We start from the raw sequence: 15,346 nt of genomic DNA, 5'->3' as shown, positions 1-15,346 counted from the left end.
TCTGAGGTACCAGGAGAGGTGAATGAAGATGCATATTAAAAAGTCTCGTGGTAATGCTGTCCCACTACTAGTATATGTAAACAGACACAAGGTTGCAGGGCTGGGGTGACACAGCCTTTCACTGGTCTGGATTGCACTCTGAAATATCCTAGACCCCTTTCAGTCTAACTTCAATACCTGCAAAGATACTAGAACAAATTTATTAAACTATGAATTTGTAAGCACCTAGAGGATAATAGGGAATAGTCAATAAATCCTGCCCAGACAACCTAATTTCTGTCTTTGAGAGTGGGGGAGAAGCTGTGGATGTGGTACCTTGATTTTTAGAGAGGCTTTTGACACAGTTCCACATGACGTTGTCATAAACCAACTATGGAAATGAACTGATTGAAACACTGTACTCATAGTAGTTATCAATGGCTTACTGTCAAACTGGGACGATGTATCTAGTGGGGTCTGGTACTATTCAAAATTTCCATTAATGACATGGTTAATGGAATGGAGAATATGCATATAAAATATGTGGCTACACCAAGCTGGGAGATATTGCTATCACTTTGTAGAGCAGGATTACAAGGAGCTTGACAAATTGGAGAATTAGTCTGAAATCACCAAGACACAATTCAGTAAAGACAAGTGCAAAGTGCTACACTTAGGATGGAAAAATCAAATGTGCAAGTACAAAATGAGGAAGGACTGGCTAGGTGAATACTGCTGGAAAGGATGTGGAGGTTATAGTGAATCACAAATTGAATGAGTCAAATAGATGCAATTGTGAAAATAGCTTTAATATTTTGGGGTACATTAACAGGAACGTTGTGTAAGATGCAGACTAATTATCCTCTTCTTGGCACTGGTGAGGCTTCAGCTGGAGTATTATCCATTTCTGGGTGCCACTTTAAGAAGGATGTCCAGAAGAGAGCAACAAAAATGATTAAAGGTTTAGAAAATGTGACTTATGAGGAAAGGCTTAAAAAACTAGTTATCTTTAGTCTTAAGAAATAGATAGTGTTATAAAGAAATAAAAAGTGTTATAAAGAGAATGGTGATCAGTTGGTCTCCATGTCCACCCAAAGGCAGGACAAGAAATAATTACCTTAATCTGCAGCATGGGAGATTTTGGTTAGACATTCAAAAGTTTTACCTAAACCATAAGGATACTTAAGCACTGGAATAGGCTTCCAGTGGAGGTTTGTGCAATCCCTGCCATTCAAGGTTTTTAAGAAGAGGTTAGACAAACAGCTATAATGATTGATTTAGGTATACTTGTGTAACGATGCTGCCCTTGGTGGGACCCAACTGAGAGTGCCAATTCAGGACAAATTGCTTAAAGCAGGGCAGTTACAGCCCAAGGCTTGGGTTCCTTTGCACACCAAGGCAAACCAAACCAGCCAAACAGAGAAGACTTTGGTTTTATCCCCACTGGCTAACCATAAGTCACACAAGCAATTCCCTTAGACACTCCAGTTTCCCGGTACCACCAACGGTGCCACTTGTTATGGGGACGAATGGTTATGAAAACCAATACCCCAGTAAAAGAAAAAGGTTCTCCTGATACCAAAGGACCCAGACCCAGGTCAATATACAAGTCAGATCTTACCCACAAATCACGCTGTTGCCAATCTTTTAGAATCTAAAGGTTTATTCATAAAAGGAAAAAGAAATAGATGAGAGCTAGAATTGGTTAAATGGAATCAATTACATACAGTAATGGCAAAGTTCTTGGTTCAGGCTTGTAGCAATGATAGAATAAACTGCAGGTTCAAATCAAGTCTCTGGAGTACATCCACAGCTGGGATGGGTCATTCAGTCCTTTGTTCAGAGCGTCGGTTTGTAGCAAAGTCCCTCCAGAAGTAAGAAGCAGGACTGAAGACAAGATAGGAGTTTTCAGGGCCTTTTTATACTCTCTGCCCGTGGGAGGACACCTCTTTGTTCTTACTGTGGGAAAATCCCAGCAGCAAGATGGAGTCTGAAGTCACATAGGCAAGTCACATGTCCATGCACGACTCAGTTCTTTACAGGAGGCAGCCATTGCTCACATGCTTTCTTGAATGTTCCCAGAAAGACTTCTCATGTGGATTGGAGTCTTCCAAGGTCCATTGTCAGTTAAGTGTTTCTTGATTGGGCACTTAATTTACAAATTCCTTTCTCAAGAAGCTGACCAAATGCTTCACTGAGGCTTCTTAGAATCAAAATACATTGAGATACAAGTACATAGCCAATATTCATAACTTCAACTACAAAAATGACATGCGCGCGCACACACAAACAGATAGCATAATCATCAGCAAATCATAACCTTTCCATAGACACCTCACACGACAACCTTTGTACAATATTTGCTGCAGATATATAACAGTAGTTGCAGCAATGATCTACACAGTCACTGTTTGTCAATAACATCACAAGTTGGTCCTGCCTCAGTGCAGGGGGCTGGACTAGATGACCCTTTGTCCCTTCCAGTCCTATATTTTTATGGTCTCCCTGGCTACTGTAGACTAGGGCCTAATTGTTTAGCAAACCAATTTACAATGTTCCAATTAAGATTAAAAAAACAACAACAACCTGTTCTAGAACTTTTTACAAAGCTGTTAGGCCAGGCCAAACTTACCTCTATGCTCCCGGAGTAAGTGATTGTTTGAAACAATCAGGGTGGAATTCATTTAAATCACTAGTCAGGAAGACTCGATTTAATCATGGTTTTCTACATAAAAGTGCATTCTTGTTGGTTGGTATAACCTTAATACATATTCTTCACAACTCTGAGATAGATGTAGGTTTCATTTTTAGAAGGTACACACTATACAGTTTTAAACAGTGATTATTTAGAAAAAAATTCAGATTAGTTTTACAGCTATATCAGAAAATGAATGATTGTTTGATTATTTCATTTACCAAAGAATTGAAGCAGATATTTATGAAGTCATTGGGAGGTGAACTATCTCCAATTCAACAGGTTAATCATTAATATTTGGAGGATTTTCTTGTCATGCTGTATTAGGAGGAGAACATCACCAGACAGACATTTAAATTTTTTTTTTTTTTAATTAAAACAACAGCGTTAAGTATTCTGGATATTTTTCTTCAACAGCAAACATAATAATTTAACAAAACAAGCATATGTCTGACATTTATCTCCAGACTTCTTCTCCTTGTCCAGATCTATTCTTCCCCCAACAATCTTCTATTTATTGGACCTTTTTAAAACTTTGCACTTTGAGAGAGAGCGAGAGAGGGATTGACTGTTTACACAAATTTGCAGAGGGACAATAGAGTTGAGGTCTGCTATTTCTCACCTCTATGTATGTATGTATTTATTTAAAAACATTTTTGCTGTTAACAAGCATGTTACCTCTGGAGAGAGACATCCACAGTTTGAGAACTGCAAAACTAAGCATCTCTGATGGTATCTCCTAGACTGAACACCGAGTCCCATTCGGTAGTTAGAAAGATTAACCTAAATCTATACAGAAGCCTGTGAAACCCCATAGGATTGGGTCCCTAATCCATGAACTATTGAAACTCATTTACAAAACTTTTCTTCAACATTACATGAATATATGGTCAAATACTATAGAACAGGGGTTCTCAAACTGGGGGTTGGGACCCCTTAGGAGGTCACGAGGTTATACATGGGGGTCGTGAACTGTCAGCCTCCACCCCAAACCCTGCTTTGCCTCCCACATTTATAACTGTAATAAATAAATATAAATAAAAACGTGTTTTTAATTTATGGGGGGGGGGGGCTGCACTCAGAGGCTTGCTATGTGAAAGGGGTCACCAGTACAAAAGTTTGAGAACCACTGCTATAGAATTTATAATCCCTATTCCATGATGAGATCTTTGAGCTATAATGTATCTTAGTTTAAACTATCTTTCGATCGTTTTTTCCTCAGAAAGCATTTTATTAAAAAAATCCAATTTAAATTTAAAAAAAAAATCTGATTTATTAAAAAAAAATCATTGATTTTTATCCACCCTGGAAACAATGTTTAAAAATGATTTGGCTAACTGTTGTCTACAGCTGAAAATCTTGCCAAACTTGGCTGCCTATTATTCTCCTTCTCCCTGACCCAACTGCTGTTGAAACTGGTCACATCAGTAAAACAGTATATTCTAGCATCCGTTACAATAAGGTGCCTATCATGCTAGCTTATGCCAGGCATCAAACTCATGTTTGGTGCTGGAGAAATTTTCAGTTAACTACAACAGGGTCTGATGCAGGTTTAGTTGAACTTGTGGGAGTCCCATTGTAAACAAATTGCTGCTGGCTAGATATATCTATCTTTGGTGTACAGAGAGACAACCATTTTTATCATCTGACCCACCTTCTGTTAACATATTTGAACCTTGCTAGGCACCAGGAATGATCCTGAATCTGGTTCTGCCTGGGTGTCTCTCAAGGATGTGTTAAAACAACTCTGGAATGGTTAAAGTGGATGGGCTATATAGTTTTGAAAGCAGTTTCATTAACAGGCTTAGTCTGTTGGGTTCCTCTAGATTAGGCTACTGTGGCCTTAGCAGGTAGATGGCATTAGTTTTTTGTTGTATTTAGCTGCTTCTCAGGGCTGGTTTGCACACAGTTTGAGCTTCAATTTAACGATCTAGTTTAGTTAAATTGGGTGTTGCATCAGAATCTTTGCTCAAGTTGCATGTAGGCAAAGTCTAAACTATCACTGTGTCCTGGGGCTGGTATACCCTTACTCCTGGTCTACACTGGGGGGGGAGGAGGGGGTTGATCCAAGATACGCAACTTCAGCTACGCGAATAGCGTAGCTGAAGTCAAAGTATCTTGGATCGAATTACCTGGGGTCCAGACAGCGTGGGATCGACGGCCGCGGCTCCCCCGTCGACTGCGCTACCACCATTTGCTCTGGTGGAGTTCCGGAGTCGACGGTGAGCGTGTTCAGGGATCGATATATCACGTCTTAACAAGACGCGATATATCGATCCCGGATAAATCAATTGCTACCCGCCGATACAGCGGGTAGTGAAGACGTACCCTTAGGGTAGGCAGGGAAGGGTGTTATAGCCCTGCAGCTGAGTCCTAATGACCACCCTAAGCCTCAGGGCTGTGTGGACTAGTGGCTGGAGTCAATATGGCAGCCTTCCTATGTGGGGCCTATTGGCCAGAGCCAATATGGCAGCTCTCCTCTGCGGGGCCTAGTGGTCAAGGGGGAAATGGGCCACCTCTCAGGGGTGAGTGGTGGCCGGGGTAGAGGGACCTGGGCCCTCCCTGCTCCACCCAGGGCCCTGATAGCAGCGAATGGATTCCTCACTTGGTCAGCGGGGATCCATCCAAAACATGCTGCCTTTGTCCCGGTTTCACCACTGGACCAATATCTAGTTCCCCTGGGCTACTTCCTACCCTATTTTCCAATGCTGCCATCCACAGGTCTCCTGGGTCTCTGGGATCATTGGCTGGCGAAGCTCATAATGGCTCCGTCTCCTTTTGGGCTTCTCTGGGCAGCTGGTCATGCTTCTGGGTCTCAGTGTGTCTGGCATCTGGGGCTCCAGCAACTACCAGGAAGGAGCCTGCAATGTGCATCCTCCTCCTTTGGTGGTCAGGGCAGACTGAGCTGGGCTGCTCCCTTTTATACTGAGACTCCAGTTGGAGCATGCCCAGCAGTGGTGAGGGGGTGTTGCTTCCTCTGCCTACAATATGGGATTAACCCTTCTCATCTAATGTGGGCTGGTACACCATGTCACACACCACCAGTCTGATTTAACAGTGTGAGATCGAGATATTTTCTTTTGAAGGTCCATGCCTCATTACCTTGCGTTTTTCTATTGAACAGCATAGTTACTTTTTTTTATCAAAAGTCTGTCATAGGTCATTTTAAATTTGAGTGCTCTGTCCCTTTGTATCAACACATCTTCATCCCTAATCAGTCACCTGCAAAGTCTCTACCATTTGCAAAATGTATCAAGTTATTCGTGGGTGACAGAACAGTCAACAGTAACTTTTCCCTAAACTGGTCTGTTGGACACATGGAAACTCAGGTGAGATGTTCTTCACATCTCACTCAGTTGTTCTTCTGATTGTTAGTTTTTTTTCCCCCAGTGTCTTGCATTTTCTCTTTCTACCTGGAAATGGAAAAAAGCAATTGTAACATTCTTTTGACACTTTTATAGTCATAAGTGCCTTTATGATACTGATTTATCACTTTCTTTGTTGTCTGTATCCTTTCTGCAGTGTTTTTATTCACTAATGTTTTGTCCTTTTCAAAGCTGTGTTTTCTACTAAACACAACCCCTATATCATTCTTGCTGACTGTCACAATGATGATTTGTATTTACTTGTATCATGGTAGTTTACAGGCCCTAATGAGATTGAGGCTCTATTATGCTGAATATTGTACAGACACTTAGTAGGATACATTCCCTACCCCCAAGAAGCTTACAGTGGAATAGATGAGACTGAAAGGGTGGGATAAAGGAAGTGTTAGTATCTTCATTTTACAGATGAGGAATAGAATGATTTGGAGATTTGCCCAATTTCACTCAGGCAGAGCTTAAAACTGAACCAGATCTCTTGAGATTCAGTTCCACATTTTAACCACAAGACCAGCCTTCCCTTCTGTTAACTTCTAACGTGTTAATATAGTTTGACTATACTAAACAGTTGGAAAGTATAGCACTTCAAGGCTATGCAGTTCTATTTTTCTGTACACTGAAGTGTGCTAGGCACCTCAGAAGGACACGTTCTGTACCCTGAAGATCTTTCAATCTTCAAATAAGACAAAGCAAGTGAGAACAACTAACAACATGAGTTTTAATATGTGGGAGGGAGCATACATTGCGTATGTCATGCTACAAATACAATGCAAAGATTGCTTAAATATTATGTGTCTAAAAATGACAGACATATATACCTTGTTCAATCCATTTAAATTATTTCTCAGTACCCAGTGATCAAGATAAGAATTTTAGCCTTAGAAATTTAATTGAACTTGAAATCTGTCAATGACTTCTTAAAATATTTGAGGCAATGTAATTGACTATTACATTACACAGCATTTCTCTGTGAATATAACTCTCTTCAAGGCTTTAAAACTAAATGAAAAGGTTTTCTTTGGGAAGCAGCTTGGTATACATCTTCAGGTAAGGGAACATTTTTCCCAAAGAAACTTGAGAGGGGAAAATCCATTAAACTTGATTAATTTTTTGAGACTTTAATAGTTTCTAGATTTAAACTGTCAATGAAGGATTCTTAATTAAGGGGGGGAAAAAGTTATCCATTTTTTTTTCTTTTTCAATCCCCATACATAAAGAACTAATCTGGTTATTAGTAGGGTAATCCTGTCTGACTTCAGCCTGCAAGCTGTAGTTTACACTTCTCGCACCTTGTACTGTGATCACATTGCATATTTCAAACTAAGCAATGTTGTGCCCATTCAGTATTTCTTTGGGGAAACCTCCAGAGAACGCTTTCTGTAGATGGAGCAGGAAGTAGTGTTGCCGATTCATTATGACAGTGCTCTCACTAAGGCTGTGTATACACTGCACAGCTTACAGTGGCAGAGCTGTGCTGCTAAAGCCTTGTCGCTGTAAGGCAGGCGTTGTAGCCACTCTTTGGCATCAGAAGAGAGCGTCTCCTCCAGACAGTGCTTTCCACACTGGGGCTTTTCATCGGTAAAACTTTTGTCGGTCGGGGTGTGGTATTTTTTTTTTTTTTTTTTCCCCCACGCACTCCTGGAGCAACAAAAGTTTTACAGACGAAAGTGTAGTGTAGACATAGAAGCAGCTTGGGATCCTTCAGGTTGCTGTACAAAATCTAGGTACTAATAGATACTGGATCAGAGCCCAGCATAACTATAGCTAAAATAGTAGGTGCAAATACTAAATTTCAGTATGCAGACAAACTTAATATCCATCACCTTACAGTGACGTAAACCAACAAAACCAGAAAAATGCCTAATGACGGATCTAATTCTGCAAATTTACGCACACTAGAAAGTTAATCACATGATGAGTCCAGTCACTTCAGTGTGAAACTGTCTGACACAGAATATCAACATCCAATATCTTATAATCGCCAAACCTGTTAATGGCTCCATGCATCCTCTTTTCTTAAAGATCAAGTAATATAATTTTAGTGGTCAAACACATTTGTTTATATATAAACATTAAGTGTTCAATATAACTTAATTTTTTCAAAATCTTCCAATTGTAGCACTTTTTCTTCCATACAGATGTGATGATGCTTGAAGAATTGCTCAATAAAAGTGGCAATGTCTTTAAATTCTATCTAGAATTTTCTGACTTCCCAAATTAAAACACATCATTTTCTTTTGGTTAAATCTAAAAATCCAGTTGTTTCTGGTTCTGACATCACAGATGTTACACATTCTGCATTTGGAGCAATTGTGTTTGATGTTTGAGCCATCTTATGATCATGTAGCTGTATTGGTTCTGCAGTACTTTCATTATTTGAAGTAAATGCAGACACGTAAAAATATTCTGCCATGCTGTCCATGCTTAAAACTTGGGGTTTGAATTTTCCAAGGCCAAAGATGAATAAAAACTTTAATTTTTTACACTCTTTGTGATTTATTAAACATTCCCTTGCAGCATTGGATACCCAAACACAACGGCATTGTGCTGGTATATGAAAACCGGAAAGTGAAACTGGCCAGTCTAGTTCACTGTCCAAGCTGAGTGAAATGCAAAAAATAGAACAGCATAAGTGATGAAAAGGAAAATTGGATTTTTAAAATCATAGAATCATAGAATATCAGAGTTGGAAGGGACCTCAAGAGGTCATCTAGTCCAACCCCCTGCTCAAAGCAGGACCAATTCCCAGCTAAATTATCCCAGCTAGGGCTTTGTCAAGCCGGGCCTTAAAAACCTCCAAGGAAGGAGACTCCACCACCTCCCTAGGTAACGCATTCCAGTGTTTCACCACCCTCCTAGTGAAATAGTTTTTCCTGATATCCAACCTGGACCTCCCCCACTGCAACTTGAGACCATTGCTCCTTGTTCTGTCATCTGCCACCACTGAGAACAGCCGAGCTCCATCCTCTTTGGAACCCCCCTTCAGGTAGTTGAAGGCTGCTATCAAATCCCCCCTCATTCTTCTCTTCTGGAGACTAAACAATCCCAGTTCTCTCAGCCTCTCCTCATAAGTCATGTGCTCCAGACCCCTAATCATTTTTGTTGCCCTCCGCTGGACTCTTTCCAATTTTTCCACATCCTTCTTGTAGTGTGGGGACCAAAACTGGACACAGTATTCCAGATGAGGCCTCACCAATGTCGAATAAAGGGGAACGATCACGTTCCTCGATCTGCTGGCAATGCCCCTACTTATACAGCCCAAAATGCCGTTAGCCTTCTTGGCAACAAGAGCACACTGTTGACTCATATCCAGCTTCTCGTCCACTGTGACCCCTAGGTCCTTTTCAGCAGAACTGCTACCTAGCCATTCGGTCCCTAGTCTGTAGCAGTGCATGGGATTCTTCCGTCCTAAGTGCAGGACTCTGCACTTGTCCTTGTTGAACCTCATCAGGTTTTTTTCTGCCCAATCCTCTAATTTGTCTAGGTCCCTCTGTATCCGATCCCTACCCTCTAGTGTATCTACCACGCCTCCTAGTTTAGTGTAATCTGCAAACTTGCTGAGAGTGCAGTCCACACCATCCTCCAGATCATTAATAAAGATATTAAACAAAACCGGCCCCAGGACCGACCCTTGGGGCACTCCACTTGAAACCAGCTGCCAACTAGACATGGAGCCATTGATCACTACCCGTTGAGCCCGACGATCTAGCCAACTTTCTATCCACCTTACAGTCCATTCATCCAGCCCATACTTCTTTAACTTGGTGGCAAGAATACTGTTGGAAACAGTATCAAAAGCTTTGCTAAAGTCAAGAAATAACACATCCACTGCTTTCCCCTCATCCACAGAGCCAGTTATCTCATCATAGAAGGCAATTAGGTTAGTCAGGCACGACTTCCCCTTCGTGAATCCATGCTGACTGTTCCTGATCACTTTCCTGTCCTCTAAATGTTTCATAATTGATTCCTTGAGGACCTGCTCCATGATTTTTCCAGGGACTGAGGTGAGGCTGACTGGCCTGTAGTTCCCCGGATCCTCCTTCTTCCCTTTTTTAAAGATGGGCACTACATTAGCCTTTTTCCAGTCATCTGGGACCTCCCCCGATCGCCATGAGTTTTCAAAAATAATGGCTAATGGCTCTGCAATCTCACCCGCCAACTCCTTTAGCACCCTCGGATGCAGCGCATCCGGCCCCATGGACTTGTGCACGTCCAGTTTTTCTAAATAGTCCCGAACCACTTCTTTCTCCACAGAGGGTTGGTCACCTTCTCCCCATGCTGTACTGCCCAGTGCAGCAATCTGGGAGCTGACCTTGTGCGTGAAGACAGAGGCAAAAAAATCATTGAGTACATTAGCTTTTTCCACATCCTCGGTCACTAGGTTGCCTCCCTCATTCAGTAAGGGGCCCACACTTTCCTTGATTTTCTTCTTGTTGCTAACATACCTGAAGAAACCCTTCTTGTTACTCTTAACATCTCTTGCTAACTGCAACTCCAAGTGTGATTTGGCCTTCCTGATTTCACTCCTGCACGCCTGAGCAATATTTTTATACTCCTCCCTGGTCATTTGTCCAATCTTCCACTCCTTATAAGCCTCTTTTTTGCGTTTAAGATCAGCAAGGATTTCACTGTTTAGCCAAGCTGGTCGCCTGCCATATTTACTATTCTTTCTACACATCGGGATGGTTTGTTCCTGCAACCTCAATAAGGATTCTTTAAAATACAGCCAGCTCTCCTGGACCCCTTTGCCCTTCATGTTATTCTCCCAGGGGATCCTGCCCATCTGTTCCCTGAGGGAGTCAAAGTCTGCTTTTCTGAAGTCCAGGGTCCGTATTCTGCTGCTCTCCTTTCTTCCTTGTGTCAGGATCCTGAACTCGACCATCTCATGGTCATTGCCTCTCAGGTTCCCATCCACTTTTGCTTCCCCTACTAGTTCTTCCCTGTTTGTGAGCAGCAGGTCAAGAAAAGCTTTGCCCCTAGTTGGTTCCTCCAGCACTTGCACCAGGAAATTGTCCCCTACACTTTCCAAAAATTTCCTGGATTGCCTGTGCACCGCTGTATTGCTCTCCCAGCAGATATCAGGGTGATTAAAGTCTCCCATGAGAACCAGGGCCTGTGATCTAGCAACTTCTGCTAGTTGCCAGAAGAAAGCCTCGTCCACCTCATCCCCCTGGTCTGGTGGTCTATAGCAGACTCCAACCACGACATCACCCTTGTTGCTCACACTTCTCAACTTTATCCAGAGACTCTCAGGTTTTTCTGCAGTATCATACCGGAGCTCTGAGCAGTCATACTCCTCTCTTACATACAACGCAACTCCCCCACCTTTTCTGCCCTGCCTGTCCTTCCTGAACAGTTTATATCCATCCATGACAGTACTCCAGTCATGTGAGTTATCCCACCAAGTCTCTGTTATTCCAATCACATCATAGTTCCCTGACTGTGCCAGGACTTCCAGTTCTCCCTGCTTGTTTCCCAGGCTTCTTGCATTTGTGTATAGGCACTTAAGATAACTCAATGATCGTCCCTCTTTCTCAGCATGAGACAGGAGTCCTCCCCTGTTGCGCTCTCCTGCTTGTGCTTCCTCCCAGGATCCCATTTCCCCACTTACCTCAGGGCTTTGGTCTCCTTCCCCCGGTGAACCTAGTTTAAAGCCCTCCTCACTAGGTTAGCCAGCCTGCTGGCGAAGATGCTCTTCCCTCTCTTCGTTAGGTGGAGCCCGTCTCTGCCTAGCACTCCTTCTTCTTGGAACACCATCCCATGGTCGAAGAATCCAAAGCCTTCTCTCCGACACCACCTGCGTAGCCATTCGTTGACTTCCACGATTCGACGGTCTCTACCCCGGCCTTTTCCTTGCACAGGGAGGATGGACGAGAACACCACTTGCGCCTCAAACTCCTTTATCCTTCTTCCCAGAGCCACGTAGTCTGCAGTGATCCGCTCTAGGTCATTCTTGGCAGTATCATTGGTGCCCACGTGGAGAAGCAGGAAGGGGTAGCGATCCGAGGGCTTGATGAGTCTCGGCAGTCTCTCCGTCACATCGTGTATCCTAGCTCCAGGCAAGCAGCAGACCTCTCGGTTTTCCCGGTCAGGGCGGCAGATAGATGACTCAGTCCCCCTGAGGAGGGAGTCCCCGACCACCACCACCCTCCTCCTCCTCTTGGGAGTGGTGGTCGTGGAACCCCCATCCCTAGGACAGTGCATCTTTTGCGTTCCAATCGGTGGAGTCTCCTTCTGCTCCCTTCTCTCAGATGGGCCATCTAGTCCACTCTCCGCATTAGCACCTGTAGAGAGAACATGGAAACGATTCCTCACCTGTATCTCCATTGCTGGTGCATGGACGCTCCTCTTTCTTCTTCTGGAGGTCACATGCTGCCAAACCTCCTCACAATCCTTCTGTCCCTGCTGTGCCTGCTCTGAATCTTCAGAACATTGTGGCCGTAGAAGCATCTCCTGACGTCTGTCCAGGAAATCTTCATTTTCCCTTATGCAACGCAGAGTTGATACTTGTTTCTCCAGCCCTCGAACCTTCTCCTCCAATATGGAGACCAGCTTGCACTTTGTGCAGACAAAGTCGCTTCTGTCCTGCGGAAGAAAGACAAACATGGCACAACCTGTGCAGGTTACAACAGCTGATCGCTCACCTTCCATATCACCGTCCTCTTAGGAGCTTCCTCAACTGTTGCAGGAACTACTCGGAGAAACCTGCAGCTGAAAGCCTCAGTGCGCTCTCCCCAGGCGAACTCCCGCTGTTAGCCTCTGCTGTTCACCGCTCAGCTGGTTCGCTGCTGACTGCCCTTATATACCAGTCAGGCCCACTCAAGGCCCAGCTGGAACAAAGCACTCCCAATTCACACTTTTCAAACAAACAAGCAAGCAATCAAGCACACGGTCAAACTGACCAACTGTCCCAGCAGCAGACACTCAGATACTCACCAACACAGCCCCCCTAATGCAGCACTTAGCGTACCTCCTCTCGGACAGCTCCCAGGCAAACTCCCGCTGTTAGCCTCTGCTGTTCGCCGCTCAGCTGGTTCGCTGCTGACTGCCCTTATATACCAGTCAGGCCCACTCAAGGCCCAGCTGGAACAAAGCACTCCCAATTCACACTTTTCAAACAAACAAGCAAGCAATCAAGCACACGGTCAAACTGACCAACTGTCCCAGCAGCAGCAGACACTCAGATACTCACCAACACAGCCCCCCTAATGCAGCACTTAGCGTACCTCCTCTCGGACAGCTCCCAGGCAAACTCCCGCTGTTAGCCTCTGCTGTTCGCCGCTCAGCTGGTTCGCTGCTGACTGCCCTTATATACCAGTCAGGCCCACTCAAGGCCCAGCTGGAACAAAGCACTCCCAATTCACACTTTTCAAACAAACAAGCAAGCAATCAAGCACACGGTCAAACTGACCAACTGTCCCAGCAGCAGCAGACACTCAGATACTCACCAACACAGCCCCCCTAATGCAGCACTTAGCGTACCTCCTCTCGGACAGCTCCCAGGCAAACTCCCGCTGTTAGCCTCTGCTGTTCGCCGCTCAGCTGGTTCGCTGCTGACTGCCCTTATATACCAGTCAGGCCCACTCAAGGCCCAGCTGGAACAAAGCACTCCCAATTCACACTTTTCAAACAAACAAGCAAGCAATCAAGCACACGGTCAAACTGACCAACTGTCCCAGCAGCAGCAGACACTCAGATACTCACCAACACAGCCCCCCTAATGCAGCACTTAGCGTACCTCCTCTCGGACAGCTCCCAGGCAAACTCCCGCTGTTAGCCTCTGCTGTTCGCCGCTCAGCTGGTTCGCTGCTGACTGCCCTTATATACCAGTCAGGCCCACTCAAGGCCCAGCTGGAACAAAGCACTCCCAATTCACACTTTTCAAACAAACAAGCAAGCAATCAAGCACACGGTCAAACTGACCAACTGTCCCAGCAGCAGCAGACACTCAGATACTCACCAACACAGCCCCCCTAATGCAGCACTTAGCGTACCTCCTCTCGGACAGCTCCCAGGCAAACTCCCGCTGTTAGCCTCTGCTGTTCGCCGATAAAATCTTTTAATCTACAGTTTTAGTAATACAGGTAAGGGAAAAATTAAATATTTAATCTTGAAAGTGTCAGATACTTATTGTAAAAATAACCTTGGAACCACTTTTCTAAAGATATAACAAAACAAAAAATACTTAGGAGCTATCACTTAAAATCCTCTTAATTTGGAAGTAGTAGCAGGGAAAAATTATTTCTAATATCTTGTTCAAACCTAGAAATCTGTCAGTCTTCATAGAGATATGCAAACACATCTTGCACTTTTCCTCCAATTTTCTGTCCTGAGCAGTGATGACACCTCTCCTTTCTTACATATTTTTTTTCTGCTGTAAAGCGTGTAGGTGTATATTCGTGTATGGTGTATAAGTACATATTCTGACAGACAAAAAAATTGTGAAAATTAGCTGACTTATGACATTTAGATGGTAGAATCTGTAAACCAGCCCAAACTTTCCAATTTACACCCTCGTATACCCTTCCTATCTCACATGCAGTTGTGGGTTGTATGTGTAATTTTAACATTTTAAAAGGAATACCAGCTTTGCAAGTTAAAGGCTAAAATGACCCATCTATGAGAAAGGAGGATATAGTTAGACTTGAAATGTAATAGATCTGTATAATATACAAGCTAAGATAGAATGTTAGGTACATTTATAACCATTTGTGTTCACATGCTCAGCTCCCACAAAACATTCACTATTGGAGTGGAACTCCTAATGCCAGGTCTGTGCTTGAAGATCAGTTTTTATGGAAAGTTTTGAGAAAAATCCCTTTAGTAATTTCAGTGGGAAAATACAACTCTTCCATTGAAGAAGAAAATCAACCCACTTATTTAACACAACTAGCAGCAATAACAGGTTTGAGAGCTGGCATGGACATAAGCAGAGCCAGAAAAGTCTACTCCTCTGTTCACCCAGGATAGATAGCTTTTTTGGGTGAGTGCTGTCAGCTTCTTCAGAATCTGAACTGCTTAAAGAATTGTTTCTAGCCTTATGACTCTGATAACCTGCAAATGTGAATTGAGCATAAATCGAAGCAGTGCTAACTTCTCAACAGGCAAACATCTTCCATTCCACTGCTGTTACCAGGTTTGCAAAGACAGCAGAACGAAAACTGACCAATCTTGTCACTTTTCATTGCTGCTATTCAAAACACAGGTAAGTTTCACTCTGCTGATACAGGGAAACCTACCGTGTGAGTAGAAGCAGAGGTGGGCACTAAAGCTATTCACTAAACAGAAA

At 43.5% G+C, this 15,346-nt stretch overlaps 1 protein-coding gene across 5 annotated transcripts in view; it reads left to right on the top strand.

Moving 5' to 3' along the window:
• NAMPT (nicotinamide phosphoribosyltransferase) overlaps nucleotides 1-15,346 on the top strand; it is a 64,853-nt gene that overhangs the window by 14,570 nt on the left and 34,937 nt on the right. The window lies entirely within an intron of this gene.

The sequence above is a fragment of the Malaclemys terrapin genome, chromosome 1, assembly GCF_027887155.1.
Source record: "Malaclemys terrapin pileata isolate rMalTer1 chromosome 1, rMalTer1.hap1, whole genome shotgun sequence".
In the NCBI taxonomy this organism is placed as follows: domain Eukaryota; kingdom Metazoa; phylum Chordata; order Testudines; family Emydidae; genus Malaclemys; species Malaclemys terrapin.
This window is presented reverse-complemented; position numbering and strand designations above follow the sequence as displayed.